The sequence below is a fragment of the Canis aureus genome, chromosome 17, assembly GCF_053574225.1.
Source record: "Canis aureus isolate CA01 chromosome 17, VMU_Caureus_v.1.0, whole genome shotgun sequence".
NCBI lineage: Eukaryota > Metazoa > Chordata > Mammalia > Carnivora > Canidae > Canis > Canis aureus.
In genome coordinates, this window is record NC_135627.1 from 21,998,637 (window position 1) to 22,019,818 (window position 21,182).

The 21,182-nt window shown below is 34.2% G+C and overlaps 1 long non-coding RNA gene across 1 annotated transcript; it reads right to left on the reverse strand.

The window, feature by feature from the left end:
• Positions 1-294: 294 nt before the first annotated feature.
• Positions 295-14,936, reverse strand: LOC144287847 (uncharacterized). Its single transcript, XR_013355628.1, has 3 exons — positions 12,318-14,936; positions 4,233-4,374; positions 295-1,058 (listed from the first exon to the last, which is right to left on the reverse strand). It is a non-coding gene; the product is annotated as an uncharacterized LOC144287847 (long non-coding RNA).
• Positions 14,937-21,182: the final 6,246 nt, after the last annotated feature.

A 21,182-nucleotide genomic window follows, 5' to 3' on the forward strand; every position in this document is an offset into this window, starting at 1 on the left:
TAGAAAGGCATTTAGTTGTATCCATACTTACATTTGAAACATCTAAAAATGCAAAAAGCTTTGTAATTTTTAATCTCATTTTCTTTTAAATTAAACAGAGTCCTGCCTTGTACTATTAAACACAAATCAAAGAACTGAGCTCTTGAATTAGGTTGCATTTTGATAAATTTCACGAAGGAAAGCATATAAGGAAAGCATATACAAGTTGTCTAGAAGACTCATTTATTAGCTAAATTTACCAAGACAACTATCACAAAAAAAAAAAAAAAAAATCTGTCATGTGCTAAAGAGTATTCAGAACAATGGCTTTAACCTTTGCAGAATGGGTCATTTTATTTTATTTTATTTTATTTTTGAGAAACAGAAAGAAGTATAACTATTAGATAAAAAGGAAAGTAATTTTTCTAAGTGAGATGTAATTTTCAAAACATCTTTTGAGAAGATAGGAATAGCAACCTTTAATTATGATTGGGATTTGTACAGAAATACTGGTACACCAATTTAATCAAAAGCAGATGTTCTACTTTCAATGCTTTTCCAAAAGGAGGAAGATGACAATAGCAACTTAGTAACAAAAATAATAGGAAATGTAATATCTTACTAATATTCATTTTACTCAGATGCAGATCTTGCCATGGGAAAATTTTCTTTTGCTAAACTATGCCTGATTGCTGTAAAACTGTGCTAATTTTGCTTTCCTTGAAGTCATTCCAGAAGTTTAAATTCTTGCAAAATGATGCTATCGTTTTCCATCTCTTGTTACTTCCGCACTCACAGTCAGGCTTTTGCACTTTTTTCTAAATATCCTAGATTAATCTCTGACAAATATATTAGGTATGCATCCCACGTATCGGATTATCATCAATTCCAGATTTTCCCAGGCATCGGTTTTCTAGTTTCAAGATTTGAAGGTTATATCTTGCTTCTCTTTAATTCTTTCCAGTTTGAATTAGCTGTCTACAGCTAGTTAGAGGTCATAAGAACTCATCCAAGTTGCTTTTCTACATTGCTCTATCATTTACTTCTAGAAGGAATTTGATATTTATAGCAAAGTCCCCCTGAAAATGTAAAAAAAGATTCTTTTGTTATAATCAGAACCTGTCTTCTTTCTTGTCTTTGCTACCAATCTTTTAATCACCTCACTGCTCATTTGCAACAAATGATGAAAGGATAAATTAAGGAAAACAAGTTTAGTAAATACATTTTTATATAACAACTCAATTGAAAGAATCAGATCTCTTAACTCAATTCCTGTACATAAGTGTCTTTACATTTAAATAGATAGCAAGCTTAGTACATTTTCAAACATCACACAAAAGAAAATACAACACAAAATATTTAGTGTATTTGCTCAGTAATATAAAAAGTTATGATAAAACAAGTTTTGTTTTAAATGTTTAAAGATTAGAAATATTTGCATAAATATTTTTTTAGTTTTAATTACATATCACATTATGCCAATAACTTTACATAGCTTGATAATACAGTTAAGGAAATTTTGATATTTAATTTTTGAGGAGTAGTTACCAATTTATGAGAAATTTTTATTAACACCAAACTTTAAGAAGTTTAGTTTATAATAAGAAGTCAATGTTTTTATGATGATGGTAAGAGCTGTGTTATCTATGTGATTTATTATCAACCAGGAAGTTTAAAAAATCTAACAGGTTTTAAAAAGAAAATATTATAAAACATTTATGTCTAAAATGGTTTCATTTTCTATTGATTACTAATAATACATTTAATAAATAAAACTATTACCAAAAATGTATTTTTCTTTCCACATGTCCACACTTTGACCAGTGAGCGACCCAACAGGACATATGTCAAAGACAAGTATTGGCCACATGTTAAAAATGGGTCATGTAGGGAGAGAATTGATGCCTCAAGTAATTTTACGGATGTAACTAAGTTTTAAAGTAGGACTACTGGAAAAGACCATGGAAGAAACTAGTTTTACAAGGTGGAATTCTATCAAACCAGCATGGCTTATTTCAATGCACCATTGATACTGATACAATTAAAAAAAAGAAAATATGTGACTGATAAATTATAAGGTCCAGAATATTTCAACAGGTGTAAAATGGGAATTCTCCTGGCCAGCTTAGATTTGTGTGCACTCAGCAATCAGATAGAGAATGATGCATTTGCATCAGGGTATATAGCCAGAGAAGAAATTTTTATATTTTCTAAAGCACAAAGATTTGTTATAAGTGAGTAAATGAATGAGTAAATATTTTATTTGAAATATTTCTAATCATGACAAGTAGACCAGAAGTACTGTACATAAAGACATAATTTAAGGTTTTAGTATGCAAGGTGGTGTTTTTCTTAAATGAATATTTAAGTTATTCTACTTTTTTGATTCTTTTAAAAGACAGTTGCACACAATTTCCTAATCAAAATTCAAGAAATAGTAAGTGACCTAAAAACTGATGTTGTTACAATGTCTCAATGTTTATCTTGCACTAATGGAGAATAGTTGAATTTCAATAAAATGTATTGAAATCACACTATTCCATTTTATGTATTTCAGTAAACTCAATAATCTATCTTCTTTAATTATATGTGATTATAATTTTCTTAACAGGCATTTTATTTTTCCCTCTCGCTTGTATCCTCAAAGCCTGTGTCACTTTGATAACTAGCTTTCAAGAACAGCCAATATCCATAATTATTTATGTGAGGAAAATTGTCCTAGCTACAAGATCAATGCTTATGGTAGACTCATCTTCAACATTTTCCAATTTAAGAGTAATAGCATGTGTGTTCTTTGTAATAGTTGCATACATATGCTGATTGTAATTAGTGCATTGAGTTTTTATGTGTTATCCATTTCCCATCATATTTAATGATTATCAAATGACTACAGTAAAAAGTAAAATATAAGTGTAATGTTTCTTCTGTCACATACTTTGAACAATTAGCTCTCTGATACTATTTGATTTTAAAACAGCAGTTCAATTACTTTTTATTTAACACATTTGAAAATATTTATAAAAATACACTAATTACTTTTGATGTTGTTTGAAATTAAATACATTTTGTTTTAAAAGGAAAACATGTAGACAAACTAAAACAAATTGAAAAATCAAAATAGTATAAATTTACTATGCATAAAAATACTAATAACATTTGGTGTGAATCATATTTATTGATTAAAATGTGTCATAATGTCTTGTAATGTTTATCACTCAAAATACATGTAAAATAACTTAATGTACCCCATGTAAAGAGAATTAACCTGCTACATCACTTTTAAAGTCTCATTATTCTGAAATACCATCATTTAACAAATTACTTCAAATTTGTTCAAGATACTTGTATTTCTTTGCTATAGTAATTAACTTAAAGATTAGAAGCTCTTTAAAATTAAGCTTTTCTCAACACTTTATATTTTCACATATGTTCTTAAAGTTGTACGTATATGACTGCAGACTACTTTGTTCATATTGGTATTCATGTTTCAATGCCTGTACATGAACATAGTCCTTTACTGAACTGCACCCAGCATTTAATATCTGGTACTGTAATAGAAAGAAGAAATAATGTCTATATTGTTTATTTTACTTTTTTTAAAGAATTAAGTTTAAAATTGTTTCAGCTATTTTTTAGGAATAGCTTATTCATATAATTTATGTGTTTTATTACTGGTAGGCTCACTTTTCACTGATTTGAAGAAATTCTTTGCATCAAGGAAACACATATTTTATCTTTAATATATGTTGTAATCAAGCGGGGTTTTGACTTTATTTATGAGAGAGAGAGAGCACACACAGAGGCAGGGAAAAGGGCAGATGGAGGGAGTCTCAAGCAGGGCTTGATCCCATGACCATGAGATCATGACTGAGCCAAAACCAAGTCAGATGCTCAACCAGTTGAGACACTTGGGTGCCCCTTCAATCAAATGTTTTATGAGCCGCTTTTTTTTTTTTTTTATTCATAGAGACAGAGAGAGAGAGAGAGAGAGAGAGGCAGAGACACAGGCAGAGGGAGAAAGCAGGCTCCATACAAGGAGCCTGACGTGGGACTCGATCCTGGGTCTCCAGGATCACACCCTGGGCCGAAGGCGGCTCTACACCGCTGAGCCACCCAGGCTGCCCCTTATGAGCCAGTTTTAAATTTAGTTTACCACTTCTCAGATACATAGAAATATATTTTATTTGTGTATAGCTTATCTTCATGCTATTTGCTTTACGAGTTATGCTTAGAAAAATTAAAGCAATACTTACTTCTCTCTGTTATTTTAGTGATTTTACGTTTAAAACTTAGGTCATTCACCAATTTGAAATTTATTCTGGTATAGCTGCTGCATCTGTTTTACTCAGATTTAGAACTACTCCTGGATTTTTTGAGTCCACAAACTGCTAATTTCTGTAATATAATTGCAGATAATTTTCCATATTTTATTATCTTACACTTTAGAAAGCTCTCTATATATTGTACAAGTAATTTTTTCAAAAACATTCAAGCCACTGACTAGTATATATAACCTGTTTCACATTTTTACATCACAGCTGATGTACTCGAGCTTTGCTTCATATAGAATACAAAAAGAAAGCAACACAGAAGGAGAAAATACAAAACTATATTACACGCTCTGTTTTGAACTAAACCTAGGGAATGTCTGCATGCAAGCAGATACTCATTTCCATGGAGATGGTGAACAGGATTGAGACTCTTGGAAAGAGTACTTAAGGGTGTCTAAGTATATAAGTTTATGAAATCTCAGCATTCATCTCTTGAAGTTATTCATAATGCTGATCTGACAAAAAGTAAAAATGATGGAATAGTCGCCTTTCAGACCATTACATAGAGATACACTTTCATGGCATGAAACACCTGTCAAACTAAATATGATATACAGTAATCTTTTAAAACCATTTAAATGATCTCATAAAAGATTATTTTAAATATTTTTAAGTATTTATGTTAGAGTCAAGATGAGGCTAAATGTATTGTTCTGATTAATATAAACATGATATAAATTAATTCATATTTTACCCTGTATTCTGTGGAAACATTTGAAAACAATCCCTCAGGCTCATTTCATTTCTAATTGTGTTTTCTTCTGTAACTTAATAACACCTGTTGGTAGAGATTCCCTGGGGGATGGCAAGCCACTTTCCAATCTTGAGTCATTCAGTTAGGCAACAGTGGGATGCAGGTGGGCAATGTCCTCCAAAGCAGGATTCAATTCCACTCACTGTTATACATGATTTCCATAAACCCCCACCCCCCTCAAAATAGAATTTATCATTTTATCCAAATTTGCATTGGATGAACTCAAAGGATGTCCTGGAAGCCTTGTTGGCTCCTTTTTCCTAGAATCCACATCCCTCCAGCAGCCACCAGAAGCTCCCCTGTTTCTTTTTTTTTTAAGTCATCCCATGAGTGGGGCTACAGGAACCAGGATACATATTTATAATCATATATATAATAAGCATTTACAATTGTTCTCATTCTGTGGGATTCTTATGTCTGGATGAATGATCCTCCAACTACCACTCAACTATATGATGACCAAGAGCCTGAGCAGGAGAGATAAACAATTGAACTTGTTATTTAATGAATTTCCTATGGTCACAAAGTTACTAAAAAGGGAGAAGAAAAACAATTCTATACTCCTTTCCATGCATTCGGGGACACTTGCTTGAAATTTATTTTTATTAGTATAGTAGACTCTTCACACTATTATCAATCCTTAAATTATGACCTAACATAGCAGTGTATCCTGGCTTTTTGTTTTTGTCCTCTCTTAATATATAGTAATTTATTACACAATCTTAATATTACCTTCCTATTTTAATATTACCTTCTGTTTTCACTCCCCTTGATGTGTTTCCCTTCCCTCCTCCTTCTCTCATCTTTTTTTTTCAAGAATGATAGGCAATATGTAGTAATTCCTGATGGTCCTAGATTTTCAAGTATATTTAAAGACAGGCCCATGCATCCAGGAACATAAAAATATGCCAGTTGGTTGATACCTTTATCTTTCTATTCAGTTGCCCTCTTTTATCTGTAAGGATTGAATCCTGACCCATACTTCTTTAAAAAAATATTTTATTTTATTTATTCATGACAGAGAGAGAGAGAGAGAGAGAGAGAGGCAGAGGGAGAAGCAGGCTCTCTGTGCGGAGCAGGAGGTGGGATTTGATCCCAGGATATGGGATCACTACCTGAGCCAAAGGCAGATGCTAAACGACTGAGCCACCCAAGTGCCCCCTGCCCATTCTTCTTAAGTGTTATTTGTAGAAGCCTCTGGAGCAGGTTGGCAACCACAGCCTTCTATAGCACTAACAATCACTCCGCACATGATTTTCATAACCACTGAAGTGGGTATCATAATGCAAACTGAGGAGTCAGGCTACTGGATAAAACCTGTGTTGTGGGGATTCCTGGGTGGCTCAGCGGTTTAGCGCCTGCCTTCCGCCCCAGGGCGTAGTTCTGGAGTCCCGGGATCAAGTCCCATGTCGAGCTCCCTGCATGGAGCCTGCTTCTCCCTCTGCCTGTGTCTCTGCCTCTGTCTCTGCCTCTGTCTCTGTCTCTGTCTCTCTCTCTGCGTCTTTCATGAGTAATAATAATTAAAAAACAAACAAACAAAAAAAAACTGTGTTGATTCCTCAGGTCCTCAGGCCCAGCTACCAGTACTTATAAGGAAGAAAGCTACCCTGCCCACACCAGACTAGAGTAGGATGCCCTGCAGTTGCTGAGGGGTCCTGTAACCAAGGACTTGGGCTCAGGGTGGCTTTGCCTTCCCAGCCCCTGGGCCTTCATTTCTAGGTTTCTTTATCTAAGGCCTTGGGGAGAGGTCCTCTTCAGGAACCTCTGTTGTTGCCTCCTTGTGGAAGAAAGGGGAAATTCTTGAAGACATTCTCCTTCACTCTGCCTCAGTACTCTACTCCTAGCTCTTCCCTTGACCACACCACTTCCCCCACTCCAAAATCCATAAAACTGCTGAAGCCTTCTGTTCAGGACTACCTCAACAGTGGGATGATCCCTCCGTTCATGCTGATCCACGTGACCGTCAACCTAGATGCCATTCTGTGTTGAAAAACGGAACATGGGGAGTTGGGGCTACCTCTGGGTTTAGGTTGCTGTTTATACCCCTGTAGAATTAAAGTCTTAACTGTTCTACATTGTTGCATTAATTGGCCACTCCAGCACCTGATAGTTCTGGTCTCTCCCACATCAGTTGGGCTTCTGACATAAACATCCATAACTCTGAGGATGAAATAGCAACATATTAAACTAAGGAATTCATAGAAGCAATTGACCCCAATGCCAAACATCGTTAGCTTAAGCATACTCAGCATCATGTATTGCTGATTCCCATAGATTTCTAATATGCACTTTAGCCATCTGTTACTATACCGATGGCCGTATCAATCATAAGTGTTCTCATACTACTGAAACTTATCAGCATTCCATCTTCTTTCCCTTCTTATTTGTATTCTATTTCTTCTTTCTTTGGAAGGAAAAAATATAATCATTGCCAAATCCCTTGGCAATTGACCTTATGCCAAAAAACATTTAGTTCATGCATAATCTGGTGATGTATGTCATGGAAGCTCAGGGAAGAGAGTCAGGGCTATGAAAGAATTAATATAAAAGTATTTCTCCAGTTGATTGCAAGCCTTCAAGGTGAAAGTCATGTTTGTTTAACTGCAAAGCATGACTAATAATGATAGTTTAGTTAACTGCTCTAGGAAAGCTCTTGGTACACATATGAATATGATATAAATTTTAATGTTTTTTTTTTGAGAGAGAGTGCTTGTGCAAGCTGAGATTGGGGGAGGTGGAGAGGGCACAGGGAGAGGGAGACAGAATCCTTAGGTCATGACCTGAGCCAAAATCCAGAGTTAAAGGTTTAGCCTAATTGAGCCCTCCAGGTGCCCTGAATATGACATAAATTTTAAAGCACATGTATTTCTAAATCTGGTCAAATACTGATTTCTCTCATACAGGAATTCAATAAAGTTTGTCAAATATTAATTATGGTATAATTATCTCTATAATGGAATGATTATCTCTATAATCTATTTCTATGGAGAATATTCATAAGATTATAAATTTTAGTTACATAAATTATTTTTCATAATCTCATATTACATATAAAATTAATAAAATATTTAAATACAGATTTATAGTTTTGATCACTTAATTCAATAAAATGATAAAATCATTAAAAAGATTTCTAGTTTTCGGGATCCCTGGCGGCTCAGCGGTTTGGCGCCTGCCTTTGGCCCAGTGCGCGATCCTGGAGACCCGGGATCGAGTCCCACATTGGGCTCTCGGTGCATGGAGCCTGCTTCTTCCTCTGCCTGTGTCTCTGCCTCTCTCTCTCTGTGACTATCATAAATAAATAAAAATTAAAAAAAAAAAGATTTCTAGTTTTGAAATAATTTTGTTGTATAACAAATATATGTATTTCTAAGTACATATATGTATATGTACTTATCTCAATGTATACATATTACATATTGCTAAGTACATATTAAAATTTTATATATTTGTATTTGATCTAGAAATCTATTTGAAGAATATTACTTGTTAAACTTTTTTTACTGTGATTTACAAGTTATTACTTGTAATGATAGCAGCAAAGTTAGATATGAAATTGTGCCAGAGATTTATGATAAATTCTAAATTCTGGTTGGTCTGCTCTTGTGACTCTGTTTGAAATGTTATTTAACTACATTGTTAAGGTTTGGAAAAGTAGTTTTTAAATGAAACTCAGTTTATGGTAAAATAAAATATACCAGGAAGACAGAAACTATCACATTGTAAAATGAAAAACAATCATTAGAAGAGATGAGTGGGAAGATATATCTGAAAAACAAAAGAGTATGAGTAGATATAAATTTGCTTCTAATTAGAGCAGATAGTGTATTGCTTATGTTTTTTTTTTATTGCTTATGTTTTGATGTTTTAACTTGCATTATTTTTAAGAAGCTGTATATTATATATATATATATATGTAACAAGGATCCGTAATACATGGATATAGATATAAATGAGGTCTTTGTTCCTTTGTTCTTGTTTCAAACCCTAGAAAAAATTTCTCTGCCCTGCATTCTCTCTTTCTCTTTCCTTTTCTCATGTGAATTAAAGATAGGATATTGTTTTCCAAGAGAGTCTTACTTTTTTCTGTTTCAACATTTCAATTTTAGAAGAAAAGAATAAGGGTTTTAAATTATTAAGACCAGAGACACTTGCAGAGAGTTAGTAATGTCTTCATAGAAAGAATAGACACTATACAGAGAACCAGAAAATGAAAATGGGTGGTAAAAGATAAAACTCCCGGAGAGCAGCTAAGTGCAGAACAGTACACGGTTCAGCCTGATGCAAGCCCACTCGGTTATTCTAGGAGAGTTTGACGGTGTTCTAGAAGGTAATGAAGAAGACAAAGTCATCTGTTCACCTAATCAGACAAGTGACAGGTGTGGGAAGAGACAGACGAGTAATGACAGAATATATAAATACTTCATGTAAATTCCCGTAGCTTAAAAACTGGCTAAGAGGAAAGCCACACGAAGTAGACAATGATATTTAAAACAAAGAAAATCTCTTGAAGTTTAAAAAAAAAAAAAAAGAAAACCACAATTACCTAACAGCAGGTAGTAAATTATGAAACTTCTTTCTTTCAGAATGTGGTTCAAATCAAACATTCAAGATAAAATGTAAACGTTTGGAAACCTTCGGTATTATGGTTCTCTAACAGATTCAGGGAAACTTCATTTTTTTTTTTTTTGACAATTCATTGCCTGTTTAGAGACACAAATACTTTCTAGCAAGATTGGGAATTATTTGGGTATATAAGACCAAGATGTATTCATGTTCTTGTTTTTATGACTGTCTTATGTGATGCAGAAATGTACTAAGCAATGTACAGATTACTAAAATCCCTATGGAGTAAAAAGCAATTAAGCTGAACATTTAATTTTAAATCATGAATATTTAAATCACTAAAAATATCTGACTTTTTTATGTTTTCAGCCAACCTTATAGTCTTGAATAAAATATGCTTATTTGAAGAAGTTCAGATTTTAAGAGCTTTGAACTGTATGAAACTTTCCACCATAAAGCTATCTGAATAGAAAACATGCAACTTCTCAGTAGTTTTCTTTCTGGCATTTCAAAAATATTATCAAGGAATATAGTGGTACCATATAGAAGATGAGGACACATGAATGATGGTGCTCTGTGTATACCTCATGCACCTTGTCCTTGTTATAATAAGTAATCAGATAACTTTTTGAGTATCTTAAAATGCATGCATTTTATGATTAATTCAAGTACAATCAGATTAGACTATCTTGGAAAGAACTTTTTATCTCTTCATTTATAGTGAATATCTGTACTAAAAAATGTCCCTATAGACTAACGCATAATGTTAAATAATTAAAATCTTGGGTTTCATCTCCATTGTAGTTAAATTTCCATTGTTTGATGGCCATACATAGAAGTACAACTTCAATATAGCATGAGACAGACTACTTCTACTTTATACCCTTGATCACAAAGAAAACACTGATGACACAGGGAAGAGAAGTATAAATTTATACACTCTTGGGGGAGAAAATATTTTTTGGCATAATCTTCATTGGCAATTCATCAATTCTATTGCTTTCATCTATATAAAATGGAATTTTATGTTTCAGAAAGGTAGCAATTTAAAGTAAACAGTCATTTAGGCAAGATGATAAAAATGTAAAACAAAATTTGACATCAATATAATGAAGTATTTAAAAACAGAACATTTGGGACAGGCAGATGTGGGTTTCAGCATTGGCTTTGCCAATTAATTTCTTTGTGAATTTGAATGATTTACTGTCTCCAAGTTGTTTAATGGTAAATGAGGATAATAATAGCTCTTTTTATTACTGGGTTGTATTCTTATTTAGTAGTTACATCTGTATAGTGAATTTAAATGCTTAGAATGGTGTTTGGCACTTGGCAAACACTCAATAATTATTAACTAAATTAGTACTTATGTTCAAAAGTAGTTTAAATGTTTTCAAATTTATTTGCTTGCACTTTCATAAAAACACAGTACTATTTAATAAAGACAAGAAATATAGATATTGAAACAATAATTATTATTATTATAAGTTGTGTTGATGTATTGATAGACTCTTAAGATCCTCACTAGAGATTTTGAGATTAGAATCTCTGTTTAGTTGCTATTCTCTAAACCACGCAGAGTAATTAAAAATATACCTTTTCATTATATGTTACAAATATACTTTAAAAATTAAAGAAGGCACTACTGCTAGGATTTTATGGTGCACTAAGGATGATGTTAAATTCCTAAATTGCGCCTTCATACCCCAGAATAATTTGCACCAATTTCTGACAATTGTTTGAAGGTATTAAATAGATGACAACCTTATTAACAAAACTTTTACCTAATACAAATCACCCTTCTTGATTTTTGGAGATCTTATTTTTAATATGATTCCACAGAGAAATTGAAGATGATTGAGAGGCTTGTCAAGAAGCTCCTCTGGCACAAACTTTTCTAATTTTCTTCCTTCTTTTTTTAACCCTTTCAAGTTTGAGTTAATGCCTAATTTTTAAAGAGGATTGCTGAGGTATTTTGTCATGTAATCTTTTCAAGAAGCAACTCTCACTATATAATGATATGAATTTGACATGTAAAGGACATATATATCTCAAAATCACTTACCAATAAGGCAGAAATGTAACGACAAACCACAGTAAATTAAATAAGAAGGTAATGGGGTATAGATTGTAAATTGAAATACATCTATTCTTCCTAATAAACACAGACCCTTTTTTTTCTGACTTATTTTGTGTACGTATGCATGATGATAAGGCACTATCTTCAGATTTGACTGGTTTGATTCTGTTGATTCTGTTTGTTTTGGACATTTAACTTCTCTAATTGTTTTAAAAATTTCTTTCCACTTATAAATGGGTTTTATATATCTGAGACACTGTTTTCCTTATATGTTTCTCAAATCAGTTTAATTAATAATTCAGTTACAGTAAAAAGAGTTTACTTAAATTTAAGTTGCTCCTGGGGATCCCTGGGTGGCGCAGCAGTTTAGCGCCTGCCTTTGGCCCAGGGCGTGATCCTGGAAACCCGGGATCGAGTCCCACGTCGGGCTCCCGGTGCATGGAGCCTGTGTCTCTGCCTCTCTCTCTCTCTCTCTCTCTCTCTCACTGTGTGCCTATCATGAATAAATAAAATAAAAAAAAAATTTTAAATTTATGTTGTTCCTGACACTTCAGGTATTGCCTGGTAGAATTTTACTCTGCTTTTTATTTTTTTCTTCATTTTGACTTACTGATTTGGTGTTTCACCACAGAGTATTTGTCTTCCAATGTGAAGATCCTTTGTATACCTCTTATTATAGATGCTCTAGTAGTCTTTCAAATAGTGTTCTCACCAACTCCACAAAAAGTAGACTACTCCATATCTTCCAAAAACCTCTATTTGATTCCTTACTGTGAGATTTCTATTTTGGAAAGAAAATACATTAAAGGAAATGCCATTTTCTCACTTATAGAGTCACTCTCTACTAGTGAGCTAGGTTTTAGAAACATTGCAAAAACAGGATTTTGAATTGAAATTATATTATCACCCCGGAATTCAAATGTATACATGTTAACCTTTTAAAGTGACTCTATTTTATTAAAACAAATTTATTTTTATGAAGTTATGTTGAACTTCTACCAAATATTATGTTTCTATTAAATTATTTTATATATTCTTGAAGTTATCCCAGCCAAAATTTACATGTATGGTCTGTAGTTTCTAGGATCCTTTTTGGATCTCTTCTAGTAAGTACAAGTTTTATTTTAAGATCTCAACTAATTCTGGATGCCTGGGTGGCTCAGCAGTTGAGCACCTGCCCTTGTCTCAGGGCATGACCCTGGGGTCCCCAGATAGAGTCCCGCATTGGGCTTCCTACATGGAACCTGCTTCTCCTTCTGCCCATGTCTCTGCCTCTTTCTCTCTGTATCTCTCATGAATAAATAAATAAAATCTTAAAAAAATAAAATCTCGACTAATTCTTCAATGCACTGGGTAACTGTTCTAACAAATAGTTCCATTAAGTTACCTCCAAATTTTGGTACTTGCAGCAGCATATTGGTGTTGGACAATAGTACCAGTTAAATATAAATGCTCCTCCTTATTTTTTACAGCTTGCTTTAGTTCTCAAACCCATCTCCTTTAAATGATAATAAAATAATTGGACCTTGAATTAACTTAAGGCTATCTAATATAGGGCAGCCCGGGCGCAGTGGTTTAGCGCCGCCTGCAGCCCAGGGCGTGATCCTGGGGATACTGGATCGAGTCCCACGTCGGGCTCCCTGCATGGAGCCTGTGTCTCTGCGCCTCTCTCTCTCTCTGTCTCTATGAATAAATAAATAAAATCTTTTAAAAAAAGATTAATATATAATATCAGAAAATAGAAGTTAAATAATATTTCTATATGTATTTATTTCCTATAGCTGCTGTAACAAACCAACACAAATTTAGGAACTTAATCTCTTACAGTTCTAGGTATCAGAAGTCCAAAAGGAGTCTTGGGGCGCCGGGGTGGCTCAGTCAATTAAGAGTCCAACTCTTGATTTCTGCTCAGGTCAGGATCTCAGGGTCCTGAGATTGAGTCCCAAGACAGGCTCCTTGCTTGGTGTAGAATCTCTGCTTGAGATCTTTTTCTCCCTCTCCCTCTGCCCCTTCTCCCACTTGTGCATGTGTGTTTTCTTTCTCTCTCTCAAATAAACAAATAAAATCTTAAAAAAAAAAAAAAGTCCAGAAGGCGTCTTTATGAGTTAAAATCAAGTTGTTGATAGGTCCAGTTCCTACTTCAGTTTTTAGGGTAAAATTCTTACCTATTTCAGGTTCTGGAGACTGCCAGCGTTGCGTGGATGTACCACTCCAACCCATCTCTCTTTCCATTCTCTTATCCCTCCTTTTCTTTTTCTCTTTTTAAGATTGTATTTATTTGTTCATGAGAGACACACAGAGAGAGAGGCAGAGACACAGGCAGAGGGAGAAGCGGGTTTCCTACGGGGAGCCTGATGTGGGACTGGATTCCAGGACCCCGAGATCAAGACCTGAGCCAAAGAGAGAAGCTCAAACACTTAACGCTCAACCACTTAGCCACCCAGGTGTCCCATCTCCTTTTACTTTTCTTACCTCCTGCTTATAAGAACCTTTTACATTTAGGGTCCATCTTGATAACCAAGGATAATCTGTCCACCTCAAACATTTTAACTTGATGACCCTTCAACCAGGTAAAATAGTTCATTCGCAGTTTCCAAATTCCAGGAATTAGGAAGTAGATATTTTTGGTGGGACTGGAGGGAGCCTTAATTACTTCATCACAGTCAATATTAAAGTATAAAGCATGAGAAATATCACTACCATAAAAAATAAACTAGCATTCAGTGAAAATATCTACCAGTTAGAATTAGGATTCTGCATCAATATTTATTGAGTGTGCATTGTGTTGCTAGATACTGCAAGATACAATACAGTTTTGCAGACCAAAGTGAAAGATCCCATGATATTTACTACAGTTTCAGGATTATTGCCTATTTACTTAAATCTAAAAATTTAAATCTAAATATTCCTCATTTATGCATAGTTTGTTTAGTCGTTCCACATTAATTAGAAAAGTGAATTTTAAGTGGGTGATATATGATATGGTAGGATCATTATGAGATTAACAGCCAAATAGTTTTAGTTTGCTCCCTGGCCTTGTTTTTCTGGCTAGCTTCGCAAACTCTCAATTCTTTTTTACAAAACAGAGATAGTAGATAAATGTCCAGACGTTTTTGTAAGAATAAAGTAAAATAATTTTTCAAAGCACCTAGCTTGTTTTATGGTGTATGAGAAATGTCCAATACTTGTTAGACCACTTACCTGTATGATAAGAACAGTTTATAATAAATTTGCCTAATTTTTTTTAAAGATTTTATTTATTTATTCATGAAAGACAGAGAGAGAGGAGAGGCAGGCAGAGACACAGGCAGAGGGAGAAGCAGGCTCCATGCAGGGAGCCTGACATGGGACTCGATCCAGGGTCTTCAGGATTAGGCCCGGGCTGAAGGCGGCGCTAAACCACTGAGCCACCTGGGCTGCCCCAAATTTGCCTAATTTTTAAAGAAAATTGCATTCTTAAAATTGCTGAGATACTCTTCTACCACTCTGTCATCTGCAAGTGAAACTAAATTCAAGTATCTTGACATGTAATGTATGTTAGTTTCGCATAACATCATTCAATGTTCTGTGTTATACATGGATGATATGCTATCAACATATAATATAAAAATAACTTTGGGGCAGCCTGGGTGGCTGAGTGGTTTAGAGCCGCCTTCCTCTCAGGGCATGATCCTGGAGACCAGGGATCGAGTCCCACATCTGGCTCCCTGCATGGAGCCTGCTTCCCCCTCTGCCTGTGTCTCTACCTCCCTCTCTCTCTCTCTGTCTCTCATGAATAAATAAATAAAATCTTAAAAAAATAAAAAAATAAACAACTTTGAATTTTTACATTTTTAAATTTCAGAATATCATATGGGAAAATTCAAAATGGAATTTATGTTGAAAAACTGAGTATGGAAATTAGTAAGTGAGCACAGATATATGGGTGTGACAATTACAGTTAGCTTAGACCTTCCAGGACCATGTAGAGGTCAGGCAGCTCATAACAAACTCTATTTTTTCACTGTACTTTGTGATTGTGACATCTATTTCTGCAACAATATTTTAAAATTCGCATTTTTTAACAATATAGTACAAGAAGAAACTAAAAAAGACACTTAAGGAAATTTTTAAAAAGAAATTAATTCATTAGGTGGAGTACTCAGTAATAAGACACTAAAATGTGGGAGGCCTGGGTGGCTCGGTGGTGGAGCATCTGCCTTGGGTCAGGGTGTGATCCCAGGATCCGGGATCTAGTCCCACATCTGGCTCCTTGCACGGAGCCTGCCTCTCCCTTTGCCTCTGTCTCTGCCTCTTTCTGTGTCTCTCATGAATAAATAAATAAAATCTTCAAAAAAAAAGAGACACTAAAATGATTATATATATATATATATATATATATATATATATATATATATATATATCTTTTTGGCCTGGAAATAAAGGAGCTAATAGAATATCACTGATGTTTCTAAAATTAAAAAAAAAAAAGGAAGAGAGAGAGAAAAATAGAAACAGGGACAGAGAGACTGAAAGAAAGCTAGAATATAGTCATAAATAGTAGTAAGTTATTATAAAAGTCCAAAACTATTAATATATTTGCTATTTATTCAAGATGCATGTAAATCAGAAGACAACTATTCCGCAAAATTCCTTTTGTCTTCTTCTCTCTCCTTCCTTTTCCCTTTATATCTAGTAGATAGGTTCCCATGTTATTAACCAAAAAAAAAAAAGGTTTTAGCTTACATCCATCCTAGTATTACTATGCAAGCTTCTAAGGTCTGAAATTGCTATTGATTTCTTTTTCCTAATTTCTATATACTATCTGACACATTGCATGAACCAAATAATGTTCATAATGCATGAGCAATCCTTCAGAAAACAAAAAGAAATAAAGTCATCCAAATTGTCAAGGAAGAAATAAAAATTTCACTATTTCTAGAGTATATAGAAAACTTGAAACACTTGAACAAAAAATTGCTAAAAATGATACATGAATTCAGTCAAGTCATAGGATACAAAATCCACACACACAGAAATTTGTTGCATTTATGTACACCGATATTGAAACAGCAGAAAGAGAAATCAAGGAAACCATCCCATTTACAATTGTACCAAAAATTATAAGATTCTTAGGACTAAACCTAATCAAAGAGGTAAAAGATCTGTACTCTGAAAACTAGAGAACACTTATGAAGAAATTCAAGATCACATACACACACACAAAACAAACAAACAAACAAACAAAAAAACAGAAAGACATCCCATGCTCATGGATTGGAAGAAAAAATACTGTTAACATATCAATACTATCCACAGCAATCTATACATTTAATGCAATCTTTATCAAAATACCACCAGCATTTTTCATAGAGCCAGAACAAACAATTATAAAATTTGTATGGAATCACAAAAGACCCTAAATAACCAAAGCAAACTTGGGAGGAAAAAAAAAAAAAAACTGGAGGCATCATAATTCCTGACTTCAAGTTATATTATAAAGCTGTAGTGATCAAGCCAGTGTGGTACTGGCACAAAAACAAACACATGAATCAGTAGAATAGAATAGAAAACTCAGAAATGGGGGTGCCTGGGTGGCTCAGTTGATTAAGCATACAGCTCTTGATCTCAGCTTAGGTCTTGATCTCAGGTTCATGAGATCAAGACCCACATTGGGCTTCACAATGGGTATGGAACCTACTTACAAAATAAAGAAAACCCAGAAATGGATCCACACTATATGATTAACTTCTCTTCGACAAAGCAGGAAAGAATATCCAGTGGAAAAAAGAGTCTATTCAACAAATGGTATTGGAAAATTAGCAACATGCAGAAAATGAAACTGGACAATCCTTTTATACCATACACAAAAATAATTTCAAAATGGATGAAAGACCTAAATGTGAGACAGGAAGCCATTATAATCCTAGAGGATAACATAGGCAATAACCTCTTTCATATTGGCCATAACAACTTCTTACTAGATGTGTCTCCTGAGGCAAGGGGATTAAAAGGACTTGAATTCAAGATAAAAAGCTTCTGCATAGTGAAGGACAAAATCTACAAAACTAAAAGGCAACCTTTAAAATGTGAGAAGGTATTTGCAAATGACATATCTAGTAAAGGGTAGGTATCCAAAACAGGTAAAGAACTCATGAAACTCAACACTCAAAAAGTGAATATTCTAGTTAAAAAATAGAAGACATGAATAGTCACTTTTTCAAAGACATAGAATTGACAAATAGGTACATGAAAATATGCTCAGCATCACTCATCATAAATGAAATACAAATCTAAACAACAACGAGATATCACCTCATATCTGTCAGAATGGCTAAAATTAACAACACAAGAACAACAAGTGTTGATGAGGATGCAGAGAAAGAAGAACCCTTATATTGTTGATGGGAATGCAAACTGGTGCAGACACTCTGGAAAACACTATGGAGCTTCCTCAGTAGGTTAAAAATAGAACTGCCCTATGACTCAGCAATTGCACTACCAGGTATTTACTGAAATGATACAAAAATTCTAATTCAAAGGGATACATGCACCTCAATGTTTGTAGCACCATTATTAAGAATAGCTAAATTATGTAAAGAGCCTAAATGTCCATTAATGGCTAAAGAAGTGACACACACACACACACACACACACACACACTGAAATATTACATAGCCATTAAAAAGAATGAAATCCTGGTACTTGCAATGATGTGGATGGAGCTAGAGAGTATTATGCTAAGCGAAATAAGTCAGTCAGAGAAAGACAAATATTTTATGATTTCCCTCATATGTGGAATGTAGGAAACTAAACAGATAACATGGCAGGGGTGGGGTGGGGGTTGTGGAGATAGGCAAACCATAAAAACAGACTCTTAAATATAGAGAAAAAAAATGAGGGTTACTGGAGGCGAGGTGGGCAGGGGGACTAGTTAAATTGATGATGGGTATTCAGGAGGGCACTTGTGATGAGCAATGGGTATTGTATGTAAGTGATGAATCACTAATCTCTACACCTGAAACTCGTATTTACACTGTATGTTAACTAACTGGAATTTAAATAAAAAATTGAAGGAAAAAAAAAGCTGCTATATCAGAAGTAGTCAAAAGCAGCGATAGGGATGGCACAGACAACCAACCAGATAATATCCTGGAATAGCCCTTGGCTACAATAGACTAATTAGTCTGACTAATGGGTTACACCATTCTCTTTAGTTTGTTTGTTTGTTTATTTATTTATTTATTTATTTATTTATTTATTTATTTATTTATTTTTGAGAGTCCATTATACGCCAGGGGAGACAGAAAGAGAATCTTAAGCAGGCTTATGACCCTGAGATCATGACCTGAGTTGAAACCAAGAGTTGGATGCTTAATTGACTAAGTCACCCATGCGCTCTGATTACACTCTTCTAAATAGTTTGTTTTGGATCTTATATTTTGGAGTGTTAAAACATTTGAAATAAAATTTTTTTTTAAATGACATTGTATTTTATAACTAAAATAAATACCTCAGATTGAAATTAGGATTATATGTAGTTTAATAAACAATTATAAGTTCAATATAGTCCTTGATCCAACTATAAGGGAAAAAAAGTATACTTTTACCAGCTACGAAGGATATGGGAGGACATGATATTCCTGGATATAAGCATATAATTTCAAAGTCATAACTAAAAGAACAAATCAAAACAAAGCTGGCTATCTTGCATTATAAAACATCTGAAATGAAAGTTATTTCAAGTATCAGTATAAGCAAAGCAACAGAGAATAACTGCCATTTAAAAAAATCAGAAACAAAAATCTGAACGGTGGTATTATGTTTAGTTTATCAGAAGAATGCTCTGTTCAGAGTTTCCAAAATTAGAAGATTTTATACGGAATAAATGCAGCCTGAGATTAGTATTGGATTAAAGCATCTGAAAACTAAGAATCTCCGTCATAGTATTTCTTCTCCTCTGTTGTTTTAATCCTAATGTGTATGTTGTTATAATAAGAAATGAGTCCCAACTCAAATGGGCGCTAAGTAGCCTAATGCTAGTGTGTCCTTTCTTCTAGGTACTTTCAAGGCTGAGTCAGGACTTATTTTTTCTCTATGGTCATAATTTCATTGTCTTACAGGTGATACATCCACGGCTGCTGCTTCTGACCAACTGCTGCTGACATCAATTTTTGTTTCCTAATAAGGATGTAGCTATGCCTATTTTTGAATGTTTTTTTTTTTTTTTTTTTTTTCTGCATGGCACTTAGCCCAGAGAGAAATACTTTATTTTCCTAGGTGTTCTTGACCTCCCAAATCAAATGACCCTCCTCAAAATTCCTCTGATCCTACATATACATCTGTTCTCTTGTCTTTCTCCAGTTTCATCACTCACAGGCTCTGAACTACTTTCAAATGCATCCTGCACTGTTAAACTTCGTCCATCCTAAGAGATTCTTGCCCTGCATTACTTCCTCCACTCCCCCTTTCCTAACCTCTTCCACTTCAACTTATCTCAAAACTACATGCTCTTCCAGTTTCCATTTAATCGCCCACTAATAGGATTCAGCCTGACATTATACTAAGGCATAGAGGATAGAAAGGTGAATAAAACCTCATCCTCTCCTGGGAAAGGTCATGTTCCAGAATGAGAAAATGACAGAAATCCATTATTATTATATAGGACTGATGAGATCATTATAAGAGATAGACATCAGATTTAATGGTGCACAAGAAATGGACCTTATTTGAATATGATGCTTAGAAAGTGGTGAATCATAAGGAAGGCCTTCCTGCTTAAGGTTTGAACAGGAAGAGAAAGAAGACATTCTGGGAAAGGAGCACTATCACCCAAAGACAGGGAGGCAAGACGTTTATGCTGTTGGGAGAGTGTGTGGAGAAGTGAGGCAAGAGCTTGAATGATAATAATCTTATTTACCATCTTAAAAGCTTTGGCCTTTTCCCCTGAAGGATATGTCAGAGAGTTTTTAATCATGGGAATGACACAATCAGATTTGCAATTTGTACAAGTTACTCTGATAAAAGTGTGGAAGAGTGAATGCAGGTAGACAATTTTATAGTAAAATGTCAAACAAAATAATAATTGATGAAGTTGAACCCTTGTCTTCTGCCATATACCAAAAACAGAAACAAGCAAAAAAACCTCAAAATCGCTTACAGACCAAAAGGTAAGAGCTAAAACTATAAAACACGCAGAAGAAAACATAGAGGGAAATCTTCATAGGTATTGGATATGGCAATGATTTCTTAGGTATGCTACCAAAAGCATAGACAACAAAAGAAAATATAAATAAAGGGGACCGCATCTAAATTAAACATTTTAGGACATCTTAGGACACTCTCAACAAGATAAAATGATAACACAAAAATGGGAGAAAATACTTACAAAACATCTATCTAGTGAGAGATTATTATCTAGAATGTATTAAGAACTTCTGCAATTTGGGACACCTGGGTGGCTAAGCAGTTGAACATCTGCCTTCTGCTCAGGGAG